This window comes from Ornithodoros turicata, chromosome 5 (genome assembly GCF_037126465.1).
Source record: "Ornithodoros turicata isolate Travis chromosome 5, ASM3712646v1, whole genome shotgun sequence".
NCBI classification, from domain to species: Eukaryota; Metazoa; Arthropoda; class Arachnida; order Ixodida; family Argasidae; genus Ornithodoros; species Ornithodoros turicata.
In genome coordinates, this window is record NC_088205.1 from 40530785 (window position 1) to 40555438 (window position 24654).

Consider the following 24654-nt stretch of genomic DNA (forward strand, 5'->3'; position numbering starts at 1 on the left):
AAGTTGAACCCAATGGGTGGTTTTACCCGATAAGGAGTGACACTGAGTCCTGAACAAAAGGCGGAAATATTGTTTTTCGACGTTCCTAAATTAAGCGGTCGGCAAAAAAGAGCTATTAAGCTGGACCTTAACTCTTCCATACTGAAACAAAAGTAAATGATTCCATACTTTTCTACCCGAATGGGAAAGACGATTCAAAGGCGTTTGAAAGGCGTTTGATGATAGGCTGGAATAAGAAGCGCGGAAACAACAGGACGAACGATTCCGCTAAATCGAGTAGCCCGTTAATGGTGGTGGACAGACCGATGCCGTTGTCAACTAGATGAGTTCTTCTTTGCAATTTTCTCCTGGTGGTCATTTCGTTCGCATAAAAGCTGAAGAGTGGACAGGAGAATTACCATGGGAGGCCACCTCACTGTCAGTAAGCGGCAATGTCTGGCAATATGTATAATTCAATTCTGATTTCATTTAGTGCGCTGGGAAGTGCAAACTAAATCATCGCATCGGGGAAGTATGGAACAAGGAGTCTCAATAGTTGGTTCAGTAACAGAAACCATTCTGGCAAGCTTCCAACGAGCGTAGTCCGCTCTGAGAAGGCTAGATGGTGAAAATCGTCCCGTCATTTCCTTTGTGCTCGATATACATAACGCCATGTTTTTTTTGTTTTTTTTTTCTGGTCGATTGTGTTCAGAAGTGACAGCATACCGCATGCAGCTTAAACTCAGCCGAAAGGAACTTTGTTACACACGTGCTCGTGTGCGGTTATGCTATCGTTTTAGAACATTTCTAGTTATTGAATAATATTTTGATTTTATTCATGTGACAATTACAAATGGGTTTGTTGTTCCCTGGGCCGACGTAGTTTTCTTCTTTTGTGTGTCTTTTATCGGTGGATATTTCGAGATAGTATTCTGTCAAGTCTGCTAATGAACTCGGTGATGTCACTCGCCTTTTTGCCACATAATTCGATGTATTGGGTATCCGGAAACAGGACAATGAATGTAGACCGTATGCCCAGCCAAAGCTGTGACATTAGCCATGTCTCGTATTCTCGGAGGACCCATGACGTTGAGCCGAGCTTTGTGTTCCGCCTGACCGACGCCATTGCGTGCCACGCATGCGTACAAGCCGCCATCTTCGAGCTGGACGGAGCTCAGGTTCACGTAACTGTGCACCATCCTGTAACGGCAAAATGCAAAAGGCTTCCATGATGCATGTTAACGTCTCTCCCAAGGAAAAAATGGATTTAACAGAAGCGCTGCCCAAGGTACTTGGTCGTCACACTGGCAGCCCATTGTCAACCATAATTTCCTACCCTGCCTCTACCATTAAAAAAAGAAGAAGAAAAAGAAAAGGGTCATGGAAAAACTGAGTTGAAATCATATGTCGAACGTTCAATAGGTGTACAAGTGTTCGTGGTATCACTAGGACTGCATGTATAGGGGATGATATGTAAAATCACATTATGCGGATATATCAACAACAGGCATCGAATGATTCAGTGAAGCAAGCAATGTGACGGCAAATAATCTACCTTTCGTTGCTGACAAAGTCTCCGATACGAATGCGGTACATTTCAGGCACAGGTGCTCCGTCAAGCGACCACGTGATCTGTGGCAGTGGATTTCCAGAGGCCGAGCACTTGAGTGACACAGCACTTCCAGAACCAACCTCGGCCTCTTGAAACACATGCTCCAGTAGTGGAGAGTCCTCTGCGTGAAAAAAGAAAAAAAATGAAAAAAAGAAAAACAGATGTGCATATCAAATGGAAAGTCTACTTTCGTCCACGGTTCGTCGGTTGGCGCCTCAACATTTTTTTCTTATTTTTTTTTATTTTTTGCAAGTACGGAAGCTAACATGATTTGTAATTGGCAAGTCTTTTAGAAAATGACTCGTCAGGAAGAGCTCCTTCCGCATCTCAAGGCAAGGATTGTTTCACGGGACAAAATATAAGATCCTTCCAGAAAACTGTCAAAGGTCTTTTTCGAAATAAAGGAGCACAATGCGGTAAATGATAGTATCGGTCTGAGGTACTGTCATTGACACGTGCAATATTTTGTTCACTATAGGGTGGACGAAAAATTTACGTTTATCGCCCCTTTCCCGCGCCTCGCAATGTTGGTGCAGCGCGAGGCGCAGGTATAATAATGGACCATTTCCATGTACGCGTCGTTCCTGGCGGCGAGAGACGACATGATGAGAAGACGACGAAACAATGATGAAAAATTAAAGGGGCTGTAAACAGGGCGCCAAAGATTTCACAAAAAATGGTACCCCATGAAAGAACACACGTCATAATACCCAAATATACATTTCGTTCGGCTCGTGCCAGCTCAGTGACCCATATAAATGATTTCAAACATGAGTAACCAGCCAGGGATGGGCAGTAATACTCATATTTTGTATTATAATACTAATACATAATACTTCCTAGAAATCGGTATTATAATACAGATACAAATACATTTCCAAAAATGAGTATTATAATACATAATACTAATACTTCTGTGTATTACACGAGTAATACTTGTAATACGCTTGTAATATACTTAACTTGGGAAGAAAAAAAGGAAAAGAACAGAAGAATTACTTAGATATATGCCCATTACTTATCGAGACAATCATTCTCCAATGACGTTTTATTCACGCTTACATTTTTGCACATGGCCTGATCTTTCCGAATAAGATCAGATAGCGCTGATCAATTCGATCGCTGTGAACAACTTGCTCTCACTGTGGCAGAGCCCTGATTTCATCCACTCTGGACGATAAAATGTGGCCCGTTCCAAAACATGTGACTGCCCATAGTGCAACCACGTACAGGGGTGACTGGCTGCACTGAACGCACTCTTTCATAAGACAAAGGGCTTGTACTGGTATGACTCATCCTTAGGAATTCTGAAGTAGAAGGAATGCGAGGAAACCTCCAGTAACCTCTGGCCCCAAAGTCACTCGCTTTGGGATAATTTGGGGCAGGGGAACACTGTAATAGGAGCCTTGTTCGTGTTCAAATGTTTGTGGGACCCGAAAAATTACTGATAAAGTGCACGGGTGACACTTTGCAGGTCGAACTTACGACCTCTGGGAAAGTATTACACCTTCAAAAGTATTATAATACATGTAATACCTCGTTTTGTGTATTATAATACAGATACAAATACATTTCAAAAATGAGTATTATAATACATAATACAAATACTCAAAAGTATTACAGTAATAGTACTATAATACAAAGTATTACTATTACTGCCCATCCCTGTAACCAGCGCACCTCTCTCCACCACGGATACGTCACATAGCCTTTTGCCGTCCAATCTGGGGGCTGAGCTCCGAACATGACGTTTCAAATTACCAACCAATAAAGAGGCTTGATTATCAGTTGGGAGCCGGAGTGCTCCGTTTGTTTGTGCGGAGCTAGATTTTGCACTCCTCGGTTCCGAAACTCAACGTCTTCGGCTGGACACACCACGTGGGCGTAGCTGGCATTTTTTCAGGATATAGCAGGATAACATTTGTTTTGAATGGTATACTGCTGCTGTAGAAGCACACAACACGTGATGCACCTAAAAAAAACAAACGAAAGCATATTCGTAACACGCTATGTCTTCATGCCAACTATCATGGTGACGCTCGTACAGTTCGACGCAAACCAATTCCGGCATTGCGAGAAGCTTCAAAGCACATGCGCCAACACCGGCAAAGAGAAAGGTGTGACACGTGAGTTCTTTGTCGGCACATGGAACCACACTTTCTTCATGCGCACAACGGCGCGAATGCAAAGCTCCCGCTTCTTTCGGTGATACTGTTAGGGTGGGCAGCGGAAGAACCACACACCGACATTTATACCTTTCATGTTTCGGCGAGGAGGAGGAGGAGTGTCGTAGAAAAAGGTTCGTCAAGTCGCATCACAGCCTATAGCATGTTTTCATGTCAACAAACATGGCGGCCGCCGCCAGAAGTGGCTGGGCATGCGCATACGCGTACCCAGAAATGGTACATTGGGACTAGATTTAGAGGCGCAGGTTGTTTGGCCTGAGATATCATGGCATCGCGATGGTACTTACGGGAAATAATTTTGACCAAAACTTATTTTTATTTATTAAAATTTAATTTAAAATTAAATTAATTGAAACTAAATAATTAAAAATGATTAATGAGAATTAAAATCTATTTATTTTTATTTATTACAATTAATTAAAAATGAATTCAAATTTATTTTTAAAAACGATGGAAATAGGCAGGCATTTAGGCCCTCAAAAACGCGAAAATAGGCAAAAAATGCGAAAATAAGCACGTTAACTTGGTACGATCTTTGACTTCGTTAGTGTTTCAGAATGCTTCATCCAGGAAAACGTGTTCATTTAAAGGCTACGGAACAGTACTTATGGTACATGAGTGCTGAGGCGGGCTAGAACCAAGCTATTTAGTTCTCCACCGTCGATGATCTTGAAAGGCCAAGAAAGGGCAAATCGTTTTACCAAAACATGCCCTTTCGAGCAAACCAAGGAACTGAAGAACAAAAGGCGCTAACATGCAGAAACGAAAAGCAATATGCCGCACTCAACATGAGCCTGAAAGGCACACTCGCACTTTCACTGTTAAAAAAGGCTGCTATGGCGTCTAAAAATGCTTAAAAAGGCAACAATTCAAGAGAGTTGACAAAAAGGCAGGAAACGCCGAAAATGCCGCATCTTGGCGTTTATCGGCATTTATAAGCAAATGCCAAAAATTCCGGGTCCTAGTTGTAAGGCAAATCTATATGCACAGGATCTATATTTTCACCTGTTTATGTCTACGGCAGGTAACGTTTCCTTAAGTAGCAAGTCAAATCTTACACACTGTGACTACCCCCTCTCACACAAAATATATTTCAAACATAAAAATGTCTGTTATTCACATGGATAAACACTAGCCACTTCCAACTTAAACGAGCGCCGTAAATGGAAGGTTTCTACGATGTGCGAACTAACTGTAGAAAACTGGTAGTCAGAATAAAATTCAAACGGTTAGGAGCATCTAAGTTGAATGATGAGCTTTCGTGCAGAGTCTGCACTTAAGGTTCGAATAAGTTTCCTCGACAAAGCTGCATGACTCCCAATGTTACATCAGTATAGTTTCATGCGGGAGCAAAGCAAGGCTCATCCTCATCCTACAAAGGAGGAACGTCGCGAGGAGTGTCAATCTGGTAAAGTGGCTTCTCGTACTTCCAACTCAGAAAACGACTTTGACGAACATTACGTACCTCAAATTGCGTTTCCATGGTGGTTTCTAAATCGGGAGCTTCTGCGTATTTCCGCCTGCACTGGAGACTCGTACTCTGGTGCTTTCTCGATGGTCGGACAGAGCAAATGTGTTTTAGAATGTGTCCGGAAGTGTACTGGTACGTGTGTGTTCAGAAAAGAATTGCAAATTCCAGTAGTGCGCATTTAATTTGCTTCTCGTGCGCTCGTGAGGAACGGGTTTCGCGATTATTCAGTTGGCAAATAGTGTGTAAATATTTCGAATACATTATGTGAATATAATAACGCACATACGCGTCAAACGACAATGGCGATGTAGTGGATGTTTGCTGTCGCCTGCAATTGGGATATAATAGTAATAATAATGTTTTATTGGTGCCCAAGAACGGTCGTGACGACCCTAATGTTGGCACACACAAATACAATACAATGCACTACAAATAGACACAATATACATACAAATACAGTAATATGCACTATCAACAAGACACGATCTACGCGGTCACACACAAAAAAACAAAAACAAAAGAGACTGTACATGAAGAAAAAAAAGAAAAATACATGACTTGAATTGAAAACGAGAAAAGAGCACACGCACATTGTAATGTGAGAAACACATGCAATCGCACTGCAACAAAAGGGAAATTATCTCAAAAAGTCAAAGAAAAGAAATCTCCGAAAAATGAGAAGAGATATGACACCTAAATGATGTACATGATGCTGAAAAAATATCAAGAGATGAAGGGAGCGAGTTAAACAAGATTTGCCATCGTGTAAGGGGGTCATTAGGACAGCAGTGGTTGACATAGAACGTTGGGTTCCGCAGAGTAGCACGCGGGAGACAAAAATTTAGGCGGCCTAACAGAAAAGGGGAATCAAATATTGAGTGCACACATTTATAAAGAAACATCATGTCATGAATCTGGCGGCGGTTAACAAGAGGAAGCAAGTGCAGGTAATTTGAAAGCTTGTCATAGTCATAGGATAAAAATGCGGGGACATTCCGCAAGAAACGCGAATGAATAATATGAAGTGCCCTCTTTTGCACAGCTTCAAGACGTTTGATATCGGTGGCACATAAAGCCTTCCATACTACTGACGCATATTCAAGTCGGGGAAGGACGCAAGCTTTGTAGAGAGTAAGAAATACTGTGTGAGAAGAAAACATTTTACAGGTGTAGGTGAGCAAACCAAGCATACGCAGAGCAGCAGAACGAATTGCTCTCACGTGCTCATGAAATGGAAGCTTCGCATCAAAGACAACACCGAGATCACGAATGCCGTCGACTCGGGCTATTTCGCCATCAGAAAAGTACTGAAATCGGGTTACTTGAGACTTGCGCGTGAATGAGATAACTTTAGTTTTTGACGTGTTGATTTTGAGGAAATTAGAAGTACACAAAGAAATAACACTGTAAACATCCTCCTGAAGCAGTAAGCAATCAGAAGGCGACGTTATGCTTTTCCTTATTTTGAAGTCATCGGCATACTGTAGCATGGTGGAATGTTTAACACAAGATACAAGATCATTAATAAAAATCCGAGATTTGACCCTTGGGGTACATCAGACGTAGAAACATAGGTATCAGAGTAGGATCCGGACACACACGCAGAGTATAAGCGATGCCGTAAGTACGAGGCAAAGAAACATACAAGAGAGTCAGAAACACCATATAAACCAAGCTTACGAAAGAGCAGATCATGGTTCATTAAGTCAAATGCTTTCGAGACGTCAAAATAGATTACATCCATTTGACCACAAGAAAGAACCGCTGGGGAACAGACTGACATGAATGATACAAGATTTGGGACTGTTGATCTCCCAGGCATAAAGCCATGCTGACTTTCTTCAATTTTGCGCTTAAAGAACGAGGACAGATTAATATAAATAATGTGTTCAAAGACTTTGGAGCAGGCGCATAAAATGATTATAGGTCTATAATTAGTAACAATGTTATGGCTGCCCGATTTATGGACAGGAATGACCAGGGAAGACTTCCACGGTTGTGGAAAAGTATTTCGTTTAAGAGAAAGATTCAATATGAATACGAGCACAGGCGAAAGGATGTCACGATAAACTTTAAGGAAAATAGTGGGGATACCGTCTGGTCCCGGTGTCGTTGTGGGCCTTAGTTTACGAATTGAATTGTTGACATCATTCTCAGTAATAACAAACGAGGACAGATGATCACCGTGCATTTGCGTAAAAGAAAAAGCAGAATCTGTGCTGGCCGAGTCATCAAACACAGATGAAAAGTGTGACTGGCGGATTGCATTGCATCACTTTACCGTCAAACAGAGACATAGTGCTAGCATTCTCACGCTTACATTGTTTATGCCAGGTCCAAAAATTACGAGGATTGCTTTTTACGTCATCTTGAATTCCTTCCAAATACGCATTACGGTCTGAGTCAGCAGACTTCTTGAAGAGCCGCCGAAAACCAGCAAATTGTTATAGCTAGTTGTTCATGTCGTGGACGCACGTTAGGGAGCCACTTGACGGAAGATACACGTTCAGGATTCTGTGATCGATGATCATTTGGCAATTTAAGGAACGCGCGGCACTTGGCGTAGACGAATACGTACTACGTTCTCTTATGTTACATATAAGGCGATGGAGGCCACATACTCAATCGAAAAGTATCAGAATTTAAAACAAAAATATATGACCTAGAAGCTTTATTTTATGAACTTGTATATCGCCATAATGTGAAGCACTTCTGGTGGCCTTCCGGGTTCCGACAGCCTTGCTAAGACTAACGGACGTGGAGAGGAGCTCACAACAGGTATGAGTCCGGGTAGTTGGTGATAGTAGGATGCTGCAACAAAGACACGGACAGCAGGGTTAGGGAAATGAACACCACGGCTGCAAACTCTCAGCTAAGTTCTATTGGCGCCAGTAAGATGTCTTCCTCCACCTGCTGCTTTAGCTGGAAGGTCGGTTCGAGGTGACGTCCGATGATGGGGAACTGGTTTCCATGAAGACGTCTGACGGACAAGGGGCTCAGCAACGACTAGGTTTATTTACACTTATGTACACTACAAACGTTGGCTTTCGACATACATACAAAACTCTCCGGGCTGGAGTCAAAATTCACACGGGTCCCAGACCCTTGGCAAGTGTTTCTCTCTCTCTCTTCGGGCCCCGACACCGCCTTAAAAAGGTCACGTTTTGGCCACAGCCTCGATCCAGGACCACCAATCGGCTGCCCCGGGTTCAAAGTGTTTCAAGTCCTAATTGGACTGTTTTGAAACTTTTGACAGGAGCGTCACCTCGTAATCCCCGCCCTCTGGTCCAAATTTACTACCAACGGTCGCGGCTGTCAAACCGTGCACCCTGTAACGTTGAGCAGTGCAAAGTCCGGGCGTCACTTCCCTGACTTTTGGGCGGGGGGTAATGATTATAAACTCTATGGGTTACAAGTTATAAACTCTTGGGAGTTATAAACAAATAAGTTATAAACTCTTGGGAGTCCATCGGTCGTGTGCTGTCAATGCCAGGTAAGAAGTAGGCTTCTGCTTTATGTTTTGTGTGTGCGTGTGTGTTTATACAATACAATTTCGCTTGTTATTCGTTGCAGCGTGCGACTGTCAGAAATTATGGAGAGGGATCCGGTGACCGGTACGCCCGGGAACTGAGAGCCTCGGAAGCCAAGCGGAGAGGCATGGGCGTAGGGGAGGTCTACCAATCGAGTTGGCCACTGTTCACCCTTACAAAAATGGCTGTTGATCTTTTGTTTCCATTCTACAGAACTTAGTCAACAGAAAGCACAGACATTCAGTAGACTTTCTACCTTGTGTTTACCTCACATATTGATTTTATGTTGACTTATGGAACTTTAAGTCTTGTTGAGAATTATTCACAGGAAAGTAGCAGGTCTATCAGTAGGTTCTCCATATACTTTAGACAAATTTCGTGTTACCTTCATGTGTAAGTCTTGTTATATGTGATGTCAATTTCTCTGTTGACTAATTGTTGTAACTCAGCTGTCAATAAGTCGGCGTCACCCACGAGGCTACCTTCGTTCTTTTTTAAAAGGCTTAGCGACCGTTAATTGAGACATTCGAAGATACATGATTTACTGAAGACCGATTAACACCATCCCGCGTATGATGGGAAGAGTTTTTGTGGACTTTCTGTGACTTGAGCGAAGTTGAATTTATCCGCTGTATTATTCACTGAATCGCAACACGCATAAAATACACGAAATGAAGCACTGCAAAACTATATATAGGCATCTATTTTATTCCGAAAATGCATACCTTGAAAGTAGTATCCAGTGTCGACACAATCATACAAAACATCCCGCGCACACAGTAGTGAAGTATTCCACACGTACACATGCTTTATGCCACACTGTCGGGTCGCACAATACAGTCAATGACCGGTTGCGGTCTGAGTTCTTCTGGCGACACACGATAACGGTGGACTTCAAAATTCCCTAAATTTCGGCGAAAGCGACGTCTCTGAACCGCTGGAGAGACATGTGTCTGAAAAAGGCGCTCAATCACAAATTAGTAATGTTCAAACGCAAGTGAGTAAAATGGTCATACTAACAACAAATTTGGTTCACCTGGCTTACTGTTCAACAAAGTAAGACCTGCAAAAGCGGGAGCAAAATTAGCTAGCACAATCAATAACACCGGCCACGAACTGATACTTGTACACTTACCTGACGGGACGCAAAGCTGCAGCCGCCGCTCGAAACATACAAAAACCTACAGCACAACAGTCATGATATGAATACAAGTGAAGGTTGATCACACACTTCTATCACACATCTTACCCTTACGACGCAAAATGATATCTTCCTTTGTTCTTTCATGGTCTGCAAAAACGAGAATGAAATTAGCAGAACCAACACCGGCCACGAACCGATACTTGTACACTTACCTGACGGGACGCAAGACTGCAGCCGCTGCTCGAAACGAACAAAAACCTACAGCACAACAGTCATCGTAGGAATATAAGTGAAGCTTCATGACACACTTCTATCACACAGCTTACCCCTTACGATGCAAAATCATATCCTCCTTTGTTCTGTAATTGACGAGCGAACGCTGAGAGCCTGACACAGTTGAAATATGTTGCAACCGTTCCAACGACATTCCGATGATGCTAATGGCGATGACTCCTTCGTGATGAGGCGAGGGCGAGGCACGGAGGCGCAGATTCAAAATGTGAAGCAAACCTGTCGCATGCACATGATCCTCAGGTGGTCGTATAAGTTATAAGTTAGGTCGCATAAGGAAATATATTGTCTACTGAACTGAAGTATAAATAATACGAGGAACCGTCTTCTCAAAGCCATGGAAAATGTATTTAGTGTTTTAATATGTAGATAAAAGGTGGCAAATTGGCGTTCAAGCTACACTGTTAAAACAGAACTTCACCACATAGCACACTCCTTGCCAACCACCATTCCGAATGATATCATTCTGTGCATTTATTTGGTGAAAATGGGAGGAGGCGCCTATCTGGGACAGATTATCTTGTCCCAGATAGGCGCCTCCCCCCTGTTTTGAACAAATCATGACACAGAATGATATCATTCGGTATGATGGTTGGCTAGGAGCATGCTATGTGGTGAAGTTTGTTTTAACAGTGTACTACATTTAATTATAAGTTGAGATCCAAATACCGTTTTGTTTAGAGAGCCAATAGCATGGACCTCTCCACCTCCCAGGAGTGGTGTACACCCCACATGTTTTTTTTAAACACACCCAGAAATTGCTGATATTACCCATACAGCTTGTTTCCCAATGAATAGAGCCACAAGTATGCCTCTATATACTTATACCCCCCCCTCCTTATGGAACGCTCGGTACCCTATTAGTTAGGTCGCATAAGGAAATATATTGTCTACTGAACCGAAGTATAAATAATACCAGGAACCGTCTTCTCAAAGCCATGGAAAACGTATTTAGTGTTTTAATATGTAGATAAAAGGCGGCAAAGTGGCGTTCAAGCTACTACATTTAATTACAAGTTGAGATCTAAATACCGTTTTGTTTAGAGAGCCGATAGCACTGACCTCTCCACCTCCCAGGAGTGGTGTACACCCCACATGGTTTTTTTGCAACACACCCAGAAATTGCTGATATTACCCATACAGCTTGTTTCCCAATGAATAGAGCCACAAGTATGCCTCTATATACTTATACCCCCCCCCCCCCCCTATGGGACGCTCGGTACCCTATTGAGGTCGACCTCTCAGGACATTACTGTCCGATAATGCAGTAATTAATAATACGGAATTCATCTATGTTAAAAAAAACGGTTGACATAAGTACTTCCTCCATAGGCGCATAGAAAGTCTACAAACTGTCAACAACGACATCTATATACCTTGTCCACAGAAGGTACACATAAGGTAGTTCAAGACATTGTCAAAATGATGCCAATAGCAATTCCTGTTGACTCGATCAACAAGAAGTCAAAGTCAGCACACTGTCAAGACAGGAAACAAGAAGTCCACAAGAAGTCTGCAGAAAGGAAAAATCCATTTTCATAAGGGCGCAGGAGCCTCGAATTCTTAAAAGAATTTATAAGACCGCGCAGGTAAGGAATCAATCAATATATTGTGCAGCTGGGCAATGTTGTATATGTACGGTATGTATCGTGTATATCACATGCTTTGCGGAGGGGCATATACGTCGTGAAAAGATTTCGAAAGCAGAAGTGGACAACATATCTGTGCGGTGGTTAAAACTGCAAACGGGCAAAGTGATTTTATACAGCTACCGTTATCCTCTCCTTTCTGTTGAGTTATTGGCTTGCTGTATTTCGGAGACAAGAATTGCTCAATCCATGCTGTGTAGAGTATTCATTTACCTTACTGCACATGCGTTATTATGCAACTGCCATAATACAACGTAGACATTGCCATGGCATTACACATCAGAGACAAGTGAGCACAACGAAATTAGAGATTAGTCTCATATCATCTGAATTCAAAACACTCAAGTCTGCTCCCCAAATGCACTTCCATGATATTACTATACTCACGGGTAATTAATCCACCTTATTCTGCTTTCAGGACCAAGAAGCTCCCTGCTCCTTGTTCCTCCACATCAGCTGTGTCCAGGCAGCAACCATTGTCTGCCCCTCACCCAAATGGAGAAGTTGTTCATACACCGTCAAGAGACAATGAAGTGTCTAGTGAGTATACGTAATGCATAGGAAAGTTATGATGGCCGTGCCTGCCAGTCAGCAGCAAAAGTCTAATGCCGTTACTGCCGACAGCAGTGTATTTGTCACCTGTCTTTCATCTACATTAATTTCATTTGGTTTTGTATAGGAATAATAAGCCGCCGTGTCGCTGGTAACCTTTACCTCGCCCCTTCTTTATGCCATTAAATATATCCGCCCCAATACTTACTTCATAAATAAACTAAATAGTGCATTCACATCAGCTGAATTATTATGTGTCCCTTTTTCTAAAAGGAAAGCTTATGCATATGCCATGAAAGCTGTGCTTGTCATAGCAAACAAATAATGCGCTGTAATTGCAGCGCTGTTGCTCTCTTATGTGGAGAGTCACATGGACAGCAACATTGAAGAGGATGGCAGCACGCCTGAGGCTTGTTGAAGCCAGGTATGTAGAGCCCTATTGTAGTATTACAGGGTTGTAAGGTGCGTCAAGTTTTTTCATATACCTCTTGTGTAACTTAAAGCCCCAGGACAGATTTTGTCTTCCGAACGTACAGTAAATTTGGGAAAGGCGAATCAGTGACAAAACCAAAAGAACAAGAAAATGAGCTGTCTGGACCAGCCAGCTTTGCGTACATTTAATCGTAGCAGTCAAATGTAATTAACCTGTGGAAAGCATTAACAAACATTATGCCTTTCATTTGGTATTTTTACCACATGGTAGCTAGTTATTGGTGACTCGGTGAGAGTTCGCTTATGATGGCAGTTGTACCGGTTGACCACAAGGAGAACTGCTCAATCTATCAGTAATAAGCATAGGGAAAAGCCGGAAGTTGTGATTCGAGGATACCTTGAACAAAACACAATTATAAGCTCAATGTCAAATAATATGCCTTGTCTTTAAGTATGTTGAATAAATACTGCACAGTCTTTAGACACGCAACGACATGCCTACGATAATGTGTTGCCTGGAGAGGGGTATGGTAGCGATGGCATAGTATTTACGTTTCTTTTATTTGGTAGTGGTATTGCGTTACTTCTTAAAGTTTGTAATGACGCTAGTATTACCCTACTTTTTGTGGAGTAGCGGTTAGCGGTATTGCGTTACTATCTTTTGGTAGTACCACACTGCAGCAAATGAATACTGTATTCTCAGATCCTAACTACAGCAGCAACAATACAATGAGAGATGGTGGAATGAAGTGTGAAGTGTGGTGCACTAAAGCCTACACTACATAGCTAAGTAGCTTTGTATTTAACGTCTTCACACTTATTGCTCACAGGACAGTATGGATGGCCCCTTTCTGCTATCTCAGACGTTTTCTCAGCTACGCAGCCAAGAGCTGCAAAGTTTGGAGATGACACCCCCAGCCGCAAGACCAGCGCCGAAGAAAAGGAAAGCATCTGAGGAAAGCCTCGCTTCGATATTGACACAGGCAACGGAAAATATGCAACATGGGGGACGGTGCTCCAGACCTCATTTAGACACGGATGACGATGAAACTTTATTTTTATTAAGTCTTCGGAACAGACTACGTTCCCTGCAAGTGAAAAAAAAAGCGGCTAGCATACATGCAAATGCAGAATGTCTTGTTCGATCTCGAATTTGATGAATGAGTGAATTAAATCATTAATGTTGCTTCACTTGTTCATAGCCAGTTGCAGTCTCAGTCAACACGTGAGCCCCCCAGCACTACTCTATACTGCCATGACAGTTCATCAGATGCAGAGCAGAAATACTGTGCAATTGTGTCACGGACCTCTTTTGCAGATCTCGAATGCATATTGGACCCGGCTCTCTGCATGCCCCTCAATGCATCACCACTAGTCACACTCTGTCGCCATTGTCCCATGTGCACGCCGCCAGACACATCTTCATAGTCTGAATACCCTGGAGGGCAGTACACATGCTTTCTGTTTCGTCACATGTCCTTAGATAGTTGTGCAGACGGACACTGGCATACACAATAGCGTTCATTGTCTCGAGGGAGGCATTGATGGGCTGTCGGTAAATTCTCCAGCGGCTTGAGAGAATCTCGAAAGGATTTCCAATAATCCTTGTTGCTCTGGAAAGTCTGTAATTGAACACTTTGCAAGTGAGTGGTAAGTGTCTCCCAGGGTATGGCCGCATTAGGTTCTTCATAAGCGGGAATGCCTCATCGCCTAGTAGGACACAAGGTGTGCTTGCAGATGTTCCCGAAAGGCACTGTGGGTCAGGCAGTTTCTCACAGTCGTTCAACAGATCACATATATAGCTGTTGCGGAAGATCACTTCTCGACCCACACTCTCCCACATCAACCATAGTGAATTTGTATGTTGCGTCACAGGTTGCAAGAAGAACAATGCTGTGTGTGCCTTTGTAGTTATAGTACACAGAGCCACATTTTGCAGGGGCTTGGATTACTACATGTTTGCCATCAATTGCGCCAAAACAATTTGGAAAGTTCCACAAAGCCCAGAAATCTTCTGTTATCTTTGTGAGAACGTCCTTGGATGGTGTCTGTAATTGAAGGTGCTTGGTGTAATGCTACTGATAAACGGAGTACAATTTTAAATAATAGTAGCGTAATTGTAACATACTGGCAGGTAGATAGGTTGCAGGGCAGTCATGATAGCTTCACAGGTCTCCCGGATGACAATGCTGGCTGTGGACCTCCCGATACGGTAGTTCGTTGCACGTAACGTGGGGCGAGGTCTGGACTGTAAGGGGGGGGGGGGATGGCAGCAACTCCCAGCCAAGTTCCTGTAAGGTGCCTGTCGTGAGATGTGCGGTATGCGGGCGTGCATTGTCCTGTAGGAGGAGGACTCCTTTGATGATGAGGCCCGGCTTTCCGAAACTGGAGGTGTTCATGAATGATAGTGTTCAACGTTCCCACAGAAAGGTCCGTCTTTCGAGCCAGATCGAAACATGTTATCCGTCGTTGCTTGAGGATCGGGCGCTCCACAAGTTGGATGTTCTCAGGAACTCTGACACTGGGCTCTGAGCCATCCCGGCTGGGATCGTCCTGCACTGATGTACGGCCGTCTCGGAACCGTTTGCACCACTCAAACGCTTTGCTGCGGCTATGCGTATCGTGGCCATACTGAGCCTGAAGTCTTCTGTGACTTTCAGATGACTTTACGCCTTCATTCACGAGAAACTTCATGACAATTCGCTGTTCGATGTGTGCGCTCACGTCGTTGTCCGCCATCTTGTCCAACACGTGCCTTCTGTTTTGCACAAACTTTGGACCACCACGTGGTGAACGCGGAGGCCTGTCGCGTGTGAAAATGACGAAAAAGAAGTAGCGCGAGCCATTGAACTCAGGAGACAGAAAGTCCCGGTTTGACTTGAACACCCCTCGTACAAAGGCGGGGTGGGGGTGGGGGGAGTGGCGCTTCAGGTCAGTGTTGCGGATTTGAATCCACGGATTTGATTTAAATCCACCGGAGGGCTGGCGGATTCGATTTGCGATTTGATTTGCGCAAAAAAAATATGGGCAGGATTTGGATTTGGATTGAATCGCATTTTCCACTAATGATTTGGATTTGGATTCAATCGCATTTTCCACGAATGATTTGGATTGAATCGCCCCTTTTTCAGCGGATTTGCGCGTGGATTTCTCTAAGCTCTCTCACAAGATGCATGGATTTGAAATTGAGCGAAGCGCCGTTTCGCATTCTACGCGATGTGACCTTGTCTGAAATCTGCACACGCACTAGCGGCGTCCTCTCTTCAGAGCGACAGGAGTAGCGGTTTTGTTCTAATCACTTCCCCTCATCGCACCGAGGGAACACCAGGTGCAGTTCTTTGAATGTAGTTAACGTTATTCTGTCGATTGGACGGCACCTTTCCCGTGGACACCTAGCTGAGTCTTCAAGCACGAGCCGTTTCAAGCTTGCCAAAGCATGTCGCGAAGTTCTTGGTCCAGGAGATAGGGTTTTTACATAGGGAACACGACCGTATGGGAGGCGGTCGCCCCACCCCCTTAAATCCGCCCCTGCTACATGTTTTGTATAAGTATTCGTAACATGTCCCACGATTTATTTACTATCCATTTAATTGTGACCCCCAGGGTATAGTAACCAACGACCTGTGGTCTTTCGAGTACTGATGGTAGAAATCGACGCAGGCGTGTGTTTTTGGGCGTAGCTGAGCCTAGGGCCGCGATAGGAATTCCTTCACTGAGGCGTGTTCGCCCGGTGCTAAATGACGAGGAGGTTCCTGACCCAAAATCCGCTTTTGGGAAGGTGTACCATACCTACCAGCTCCACACTGTTCATGCCCCGTGAAGCCCGAGTCAACACCAACACGATACGTGATGATGGAGATGGAGATTGTGCACCGCCCCTCCCAGGGCGAGCCAGTCATCTACGATTCAATGCACTTTTAGTACCACTTTTTCTATTTTGGTGTAACACAAAAATTTAAGGGCACTTAACGAATTACGTGTTGGCAATGCAACAGAAAGTGCGGCTGATTTTCGATAAAGTTTTACTATTTTCTTTTTGGATGCCTTTAACTCAACTCCCATCATTCATTCATTACATGTATTTTCGTTGGGCTTCCCTTTGCGCCCCTCTTCCACTGGCATTGCGCAATTCCGCGCGGCGGAGTGGCCAGCTGTCGGCTACGCGCCGGGGAGGAGAGCCGTCTGAACCAACGGGGAATTAAATGACGGAGGACGAGTTTTTTTCGTGAGGAGGAATCTAATGCTATCACACTGCAGGGCTGTGGGCTCGGGCAATCCTCGGGAGTGCCTAGCTCTGGGGGAAGTACTCATGCCCTCCAAAACGCGGCCGGTGTTAGCTTCCAGCTAATCGTACGGCGGCTGGTCGCGCGTGAAATACAGCATCCACATTCAACGATCCCAACGATCCGAAATGGCTGCGCGTCTCCAACCTTTAAGAAGGAGCACGCTCGGCATGCCCGTTGCCCGCACGGGGCGTGCGAACGCTAGAGGTGACACAGTCGAGTCGCCTTCTGTCCACTCTTGAGTAGTTCCATTTTAAATCGACAAGCGTGGGAAATTGACAATTTTTAATTTCCATGAAAAAATATATATGTTAGATAGCATCTCGATTGATGACAAATGCAACAATTTCGAGCTGTTTCCGATGAACCGTTTCTGATATGGAGAGGCGGAAGGTTGCGGCGGCGTATGTTGGTTCGAATTTTTTCCCAACTTTGACCTCATAGCAACGCGCTTCTTGCTTTACCACATCCTTCAAATTTGGCTGATAAAAACTATGGGTTCAAGACAGCACGCGGAAAAAGTCCCGTGACTCCTAATTTAAAGGGGCGCTACGAAAAAATTCACGAACACAGCACTTCCGGCAAAAAATGTACGATTTGGAACTTTTATTGTTCATGAGCGGGTAAACGCATTCCCTTGAAGGTAGATTCATTAGAACCGCTAACTCATTCTCTATCGAGTGGTATAGATATCATTTATATAGCTCCTTTGGTGGAGCGAGCAGACGGCTGTAAGTAGAAGCAACTCGCCAAATTGCTCCCCCCCCAATCGCCCCCAAAACGTGAGTTTATACATTGAATTTCCCTCTCCCCCCTCCCCCACTACGCGCTCCGACAAAGAAACCGCCCCCCAAATCGAGCGTCTGGATCCGCGCCTGACACAGGCTGATGCGTGGTGACTGATAGTCTGGTACACGCCGAGCAGGCGTAACCGAAAATGTATTTCTAAACTCAAAAATTTGTGTCCTAAAATATGAATAAAATTTCGGCCAGCGCATTGATAGGTTGGCCCTTTATATCGTCGTCAATCAGACGAAATTTATTGCTCTTGGTGCCACGTCACGCTGTTATTTAAGCGTTGTTTAGTGAATACGTGCAGTATTAGAAATTTGTAGACACGGTTATAGGTCTAGTAGTGCTACTGCACGAATTTTGGCTCCCGAAATTTGTCAACAGATTCGATAAATCCGGATTTAAAAGCTGATTTGATTTAGGTCCGGAAAAACAAATCCGGATTTAAAAGGATTTGATTTAACCTGTCAAAATTAAATCCGAACTTGATTTGGATTTGATTTACTACCTTCAGAAAAATGCGGATTTGATTTAAATCCGATTTGAGCGGCCAAATCCGCAACACTGCTTCAGGTATACTGTGCCCCAGGCGGACTTCGCGTCAGCTCTGCTCCTAACCGTCTTCTCATTATTGTTGTATTACAGAGAAACACGGATTGTTTACATCGCCTTGGCTCATTATTTCATTCCCCACATCAACACCAGCAATGGGGTAGAGTATCGCCTCTAGCGATGGAACTCTCCATTCATCATTTTAAAATAAAGTTGTTGTTGTTCTGTTGTGCACTACCTTTTACTAAAAAATTGCATGGATTAAGAATTGTGTAGGTGTAGCTGAGAATAATTGTTTTTTTTGAAAACTAACTCCACACAAACATACCAATGGGTATTTTGTTAGAGGATGTTGCTCCCTTGGCGAAATAAGCATACGTAAGGTTGTTTATGGACGGAGCTACGGAGTTGGTTCATGTGAACACGGAGACGGCACCGTCTCGAAATTTGTCGTAAGACGTTGGTCCGAGATGGCGCAGGAAGTTGGCCCGAGTGAACGCTGCCTTACGGAGTAGTTAGGCATATTAATACATAATTGGTTTCTCCTAGCAACCGCAGAAGCGTCACTTGCCAAAGAAAGCTTCAATGGAATTGCTGAAAAATTGCAGGCTTTTTTGTAAGACGCCATGAGATATGGAATACGAAAAAAATGTTAAAAAACTGGTATAGGAAAACCCCACTTAGATACAGAAAGCCAGCTTATCCCCAACAACACCGAATATCCATTGGATGTATGGTTAATGTCCGAATGTCTGTGGTCGAATTCGTCTGTCTGATGGATATCCCTCTGATATCCAGCGTGGATGAAGAAAATAAAACGCAGAAATGATATCCTCAGATATCGAGAAACGGGCATACACGGTGATCTATGCCCCAACACCACGTGGAAGTCCTAGGGGTATCCGATGTACGTCTGAAGCTAGATGTTGGGATGTCCTGGGGATAACGAGTTTTATCCGACATACGTATACAGGGTTTCCGGTGAGAAAATGTCATTAAATTTCTAAAAATTGTGTTTACTTTAGAAAATTATGAAACTACTTGGAATACACATAGAGGGACTTTTGCCACAGATTGAGGCCGTTTGCATTTGCGTCACGCATTAATTACGCTAATTTTGCTAATTGAACTCTAAAATTAGCCAAGCAAAGGTAACGTTTTTCTTGACGAATTCGGAAGCTGATGACCATAGCGCACTATTCCAATCGAAATCACAGTTTTTTTCTGAAGATTTCTAAAAAAACTGATAGCCGCAAAACCGTCACTTGACGAGGCGTGGCCGATGAAATTTGTGTTTGCGGAACTTTTCGCTCCATCCAGATGCCCTCCCTCCTACACAGTAAACTTTTTTACACCTTTTTTGTGTAAATGGCTTGTCCCATGGCGCACACCTTTTTGGTGTTGCCTTTACACTCAAATGATGGGTGTTTTCTAATGCACCCTTTAGTTAAGTGTATTCCTAATAAAACACTGTTATAATGGGTGTTTAAAAACAAAAAACACCCTTAAAATGGGAGTATTCTATTGAAAACACCTTTTATGATGGAATTATTTGCGCGCAAATATTCCCTCGCAAATAGTGTAATAGGAGCTTCCGCGGCAGCATACCGACACCACTGGCCAAGACATACAGTTCGACGTTCTTGCTTCTATGGCAAGCAGCACCGCGAACGCGGTAGACTTCCATCCGTGGTTCCATCGTAGAACCTAAACCAGAGTGCAATGCGTCTCAATCACGCCTCGTTAGCTTGTTAACACTGTGGGACCAACGTCAGTGCAGAGGCATAAAGAGACCAGGGGCACCCTCAGTAGCCTATATTGGCGTGTCGGATGTATCATATACTGAAATAAAATTTCTTGGGGCACGTTCGTTAGATGTGATGGGGCGGGAAACGTTTGTAACGGTGGCGGGAATATGTTTTTGCAATTAGCACCCACGCTTGCAACGAGTCAAAGGTATAAGCTAAATTTCTAACATCCCTCCCTGTCAAATACTGTGTTTTTAACTCAGGTTATCGTCTATAATGTGATTACTTGCTGAGCAGAGCTGTGAAACCAGCATAATTTTTCTCTCACGAAATAAAACACCATTTTTAACACCATACTCCCAATTCAAATCAGTGTAAAAAAGGTGCATTCGACGGAAAACACCGGTTTCAACACCTCACTTTACACCCTTAATGATCCACATTGGATAAGACGTGGTGTATGTCGATATTACACCTTTAGTAATGCACTTTTTGCACTCTTTGTGGAATAGAAAAGGGTGTTTTTATAAGAACACACCTTGTTTGAGCAAATAAAGGTGTAAAATGATTTACTGTGTATGCGAGCAATGACCTAATCACACCTTCCGCCTTTATCAACGTGCATGCCGTCAATTCCCAGCCGCTGATAACGTCGGTTACCGCGGTAATGCCCTCGATCGGGTGTGGCTGTTTCCACTTTGTCTCGATAAAGGCAGAGCCAGCACTTACGCAAACACAAATTTCATCGACCACGCCTCGCCAAGTGACGGTTTTGCGGCTACCAATTTTTTTTAGAAATCTTCAGAAAAAAACTGTGATTTCGATTGGAATAGTGTGCTATGGTCATCGGCTTCCGAATTCGTCAAGAAAAACGTTACCTTTGCTTGGCTAATTTTCGAGTTCAATTAGCAAAATTAGCTTAATTAATGCGTGACGCAAATGCAAACGGCCTCAATCTGTGGCAAAAGTCCCTCTGTGTGTATTCCAAGTAGTTTCATAATTTTCTGAAGTAAACCCAATTTTTAGAAATTTAATGACACTTTCTCACCGGACACCCTGTATACCTACGCTCACAGGTCCAAGTGGAGAAAGGAGTCCTCAGGGACGGCCGACAGGCATCCAGTGTTCTGCGCTGCTTACCCCTGGCATCGTTTTCTTTTTTCTTTTTTTGTCTATGAGATTCACGCGTTTGTTGTGACATATTTAGTAAAACTAGGATTTTTTGCGCCGTTAATGTGGATAGACAGATAATAATTAAGGGATATCATGCCGTGGCTGAAACCAGAATCAGGAATTTCATCATTTTCGAAACAACACTGATAAGAAAAAGTGACCGTACACTCTTAGAAATGAACTTCACCACATAGCACGCTCGTAGCCAACCATCATCCCGAATGACAACGTTCTCGCCCCTGATTTGATGAAAACGGGAGGAGGAGCCTATTTTGTGTCATTATGCACGGCACAAAATAGGCTCCTCCTCCCGTTTTCAACAAATCTAAGGCGAGAACGTTGTCATTCGGGGTGATGGTTGGCTAGGAGCGTGCTATGTGGTGAAGTTCATTTTTAAGAGTGTAGCTGTGAGAGTATAATCCCTCTCCCCTACAATTGAACGTCTGTATGCAATAAGGGGACAAGTCGACATATCCCCTTTTTACTATTTTTGCTGCAATGACATCTACATACCAGTATGTACCTGCCAACGAAACGTTAGGACCGTATTGCAATTTATTTGCCCGCTACAGGAGGGTAAGAAATGGGCGGTGGCGGTGCTGGTGGAAGGGCTCGCCGTTGTCGGCCTCACAGAGGTGGGCAACGTCAATGTGCGTCCTGGGAAATGCATGTGTGTCAATGGGACGGGCAATCAGATCTTTCCTCGGTTTGGGATTTTTCGACATATCACCTTATTGCATACAGAGGTTCAATTATTGTACCCTATAAACGCGCCTTTCCTGTTTCGGAAACGTCAAAGGACCAGCATAGTGGTGGTTCTTGCAATATTCGAACTTGGCAAGTGCGCACAACACGTCAGCGAACAGACACAACGATGAGAGCCGAGAAATTGAGGGGCTCTCCCATTGGAGAAGTCAGCGAGGTTCTGGGCGTAGCACTTATACTGTGTTAACCATTAGTTCAATGTAGTCCAACAATGTCTTTAGACTAATTAAATTATTCACATTAGTATTATAGCATGTGTGCTTTAAAATTAATAATATATTATGCCTGCTTTATTAGGAGCATTAGCTGGAAGAAATGTCCATAAAATGTCCCTCCCTCGGTCGCTTAACGTCCCTATCGATATCTTTCGGACGTCTCAAAGGACTCCGTCTTTCTCTCACTTGTACCTGTGAGCGTACATATATCGGACGAAACTCGTTATCCCCACGATATCCATAGGACAACCTTGTGTAGGGATGTCTCCTCTCACGCCTTCGCATTTAGACGTGAAATCAGCCAATCGCCGCAGCGTGCAAGAAATGTCAGCCAATCGCCGAGGGCGATTTTTCAACAGAGGCTTTCTCTGGCTACCATTGTCGTTGCCCATGCGGTTCATGGCGACCCGTCTCCATAGCTAAGCACGTCTCCAGTGAAAGCACGGTAGCAGCTCTAGCCATCAGGCTTTGTCCCTTATGGTGTGGGTTACGCATTGTCATTTTGCTCGACTGGTGATGGTGGCGGCGTGGTATTTCTGAGTGGTCTCTCTGCCTGTTGGCGGTATGTTGCTCGCGGGGGGGGGGGGGGGGGGGACCGGGCCCCCTAGCACGACTTCACGGCGAACTGTGCCGACATTTGAGGAAAACCCAGGGAAAAGACCCAGAGAGCACGAACCCGGGTCATCTCCCAGTCTCGCCGTGGAACGCCACCAGCGTAGCCACTAAGCCAGAGCTGGGAGCTCGCGGTTGGCTGGGACACTCAATTCTGACTTCTTCTTTCCCTCCCCCCTTTTTTTTTCAGGACGGTACCAAGACTCGTAATTCTCGCTTAACTGACTAAATTAACGAATGTTGGTTTTGCAGAGTTGAATAAATTTTCCAATTACGATGTCAATGACTACTACAAACAGAAGAAAGCCCTCGACAGACAAACCAGAGAACCAGAGAAAAGAGAAACGAACCTCCCACAACGATATTTCGGTGATCGTCAACTGTGACGGTAAGGTAGAGCGACACCTTTCCACAGCGGTGACAACTCCCGTCACAGGCTCAAAAAGCATTACACGTGCATTGCCAATGGAGGTTTACAGAAGAAAGTATGAGAGAGGCAGGCCACTATTCGTTGGTCGGTGAAAGCATATTGAGGAAGCTTTGTATGGGGAGCAACAACGCTTTACTTGAAGAGCAATAAATATCACCTTACCTCCTATGATGACCTGCGCCGTTCCTTGAGCGGAATCTTTCTGGTTGTAGACCAGGCACTGGTACATGCCACAATCTTCCCGTTGAACAGGCGACAATTGTAGCGTGTCTCTGGCTAGAAGGGTGACACGAGGTCCCTTGACTAGGGGGCGTCCGTTTAGGGTCCACTGGACGCCGTGGATTGGATGGCCGCTCAGACGGCAACTCAAGTTGGCTGTTTTCCCGGCGTCCACCACCTGGATCATTGGCTCGATTTTTGCTGACAGAGGAGCTACATCCAAGAGAACCAAAGCGGTGGCTTTAAAGTCGAGCAAACCACAAAGCTATGTTCAGTTTTACGGTGCTGAAGCACATGAAATGAGAACGTGAACCACATGGCACATTACTAGCCTCGTTACTAAGTTTTTGCCGGCAAAGTGCATGAATTGACCGCGGGGGAACGATTTTATAATGGTCCAGCTAAGCAAGGCAACTGATACTTTACCTGTTACCAGGAGGTCTGTTTCAGCCCTGTCTTCTCCCGCGGAATTGTTAACAGCACAAATGTATGTGCCACCATCTTGTCTTCGAGCACCGTGAATGACCAAGGCACCTTCGAGAAGACTGATGCGATTGTTGGGAACGATAGGCATTCTGGCATGATACCAGCTCTGTGTCGGAGGTGGGTTGCCGTGTGACAGACATAAGAGGATGGCCGTCTCACCCTGCTGCACATCCACCAAGCTACGGTACTCGACTATCCTGGCCGCCATCTGGCCGCGTGGCTCTGCAAAAAACGCTCTTGAAACGTTATTCCATTTGTGTGCCATTTTGACAGCAATGCATTGTCAAGTCACAGATAGTTGGACTTGGAGCAAGGAATATGCCCTCCTACAGACTATTGAAATTGAAGTGGAACACAGTAGTGGCTACTCGCGAGAAGCATGAGGGGAAAGCAAGCGGAAAGTGTTCTCAAGAGATGTGCAATAATTACCTGCCAATATGCCATTTTAAAGAGAGACTTCGCAAGGATTCGAAAAAAAATAGGTGAGCATCATACCGAACACGAACCACCACCTCGATACCGGATACAACATT

At 44.2% G+C, this 24654-nt stretch overlaps 1 pseudogene; it reads right to left on the bottom strand.

Moving 5' to 3' along the window:
* LOC135395763 (cell adhesion molecule Dscam1-like) overlaps positions 1–24329 on the bottom strand; it is a 97914-nt pseudogene extending 73585 nt beyond the window's left edge.
* Positions 24330–24654: the final 325 nt, after the last annotated feature.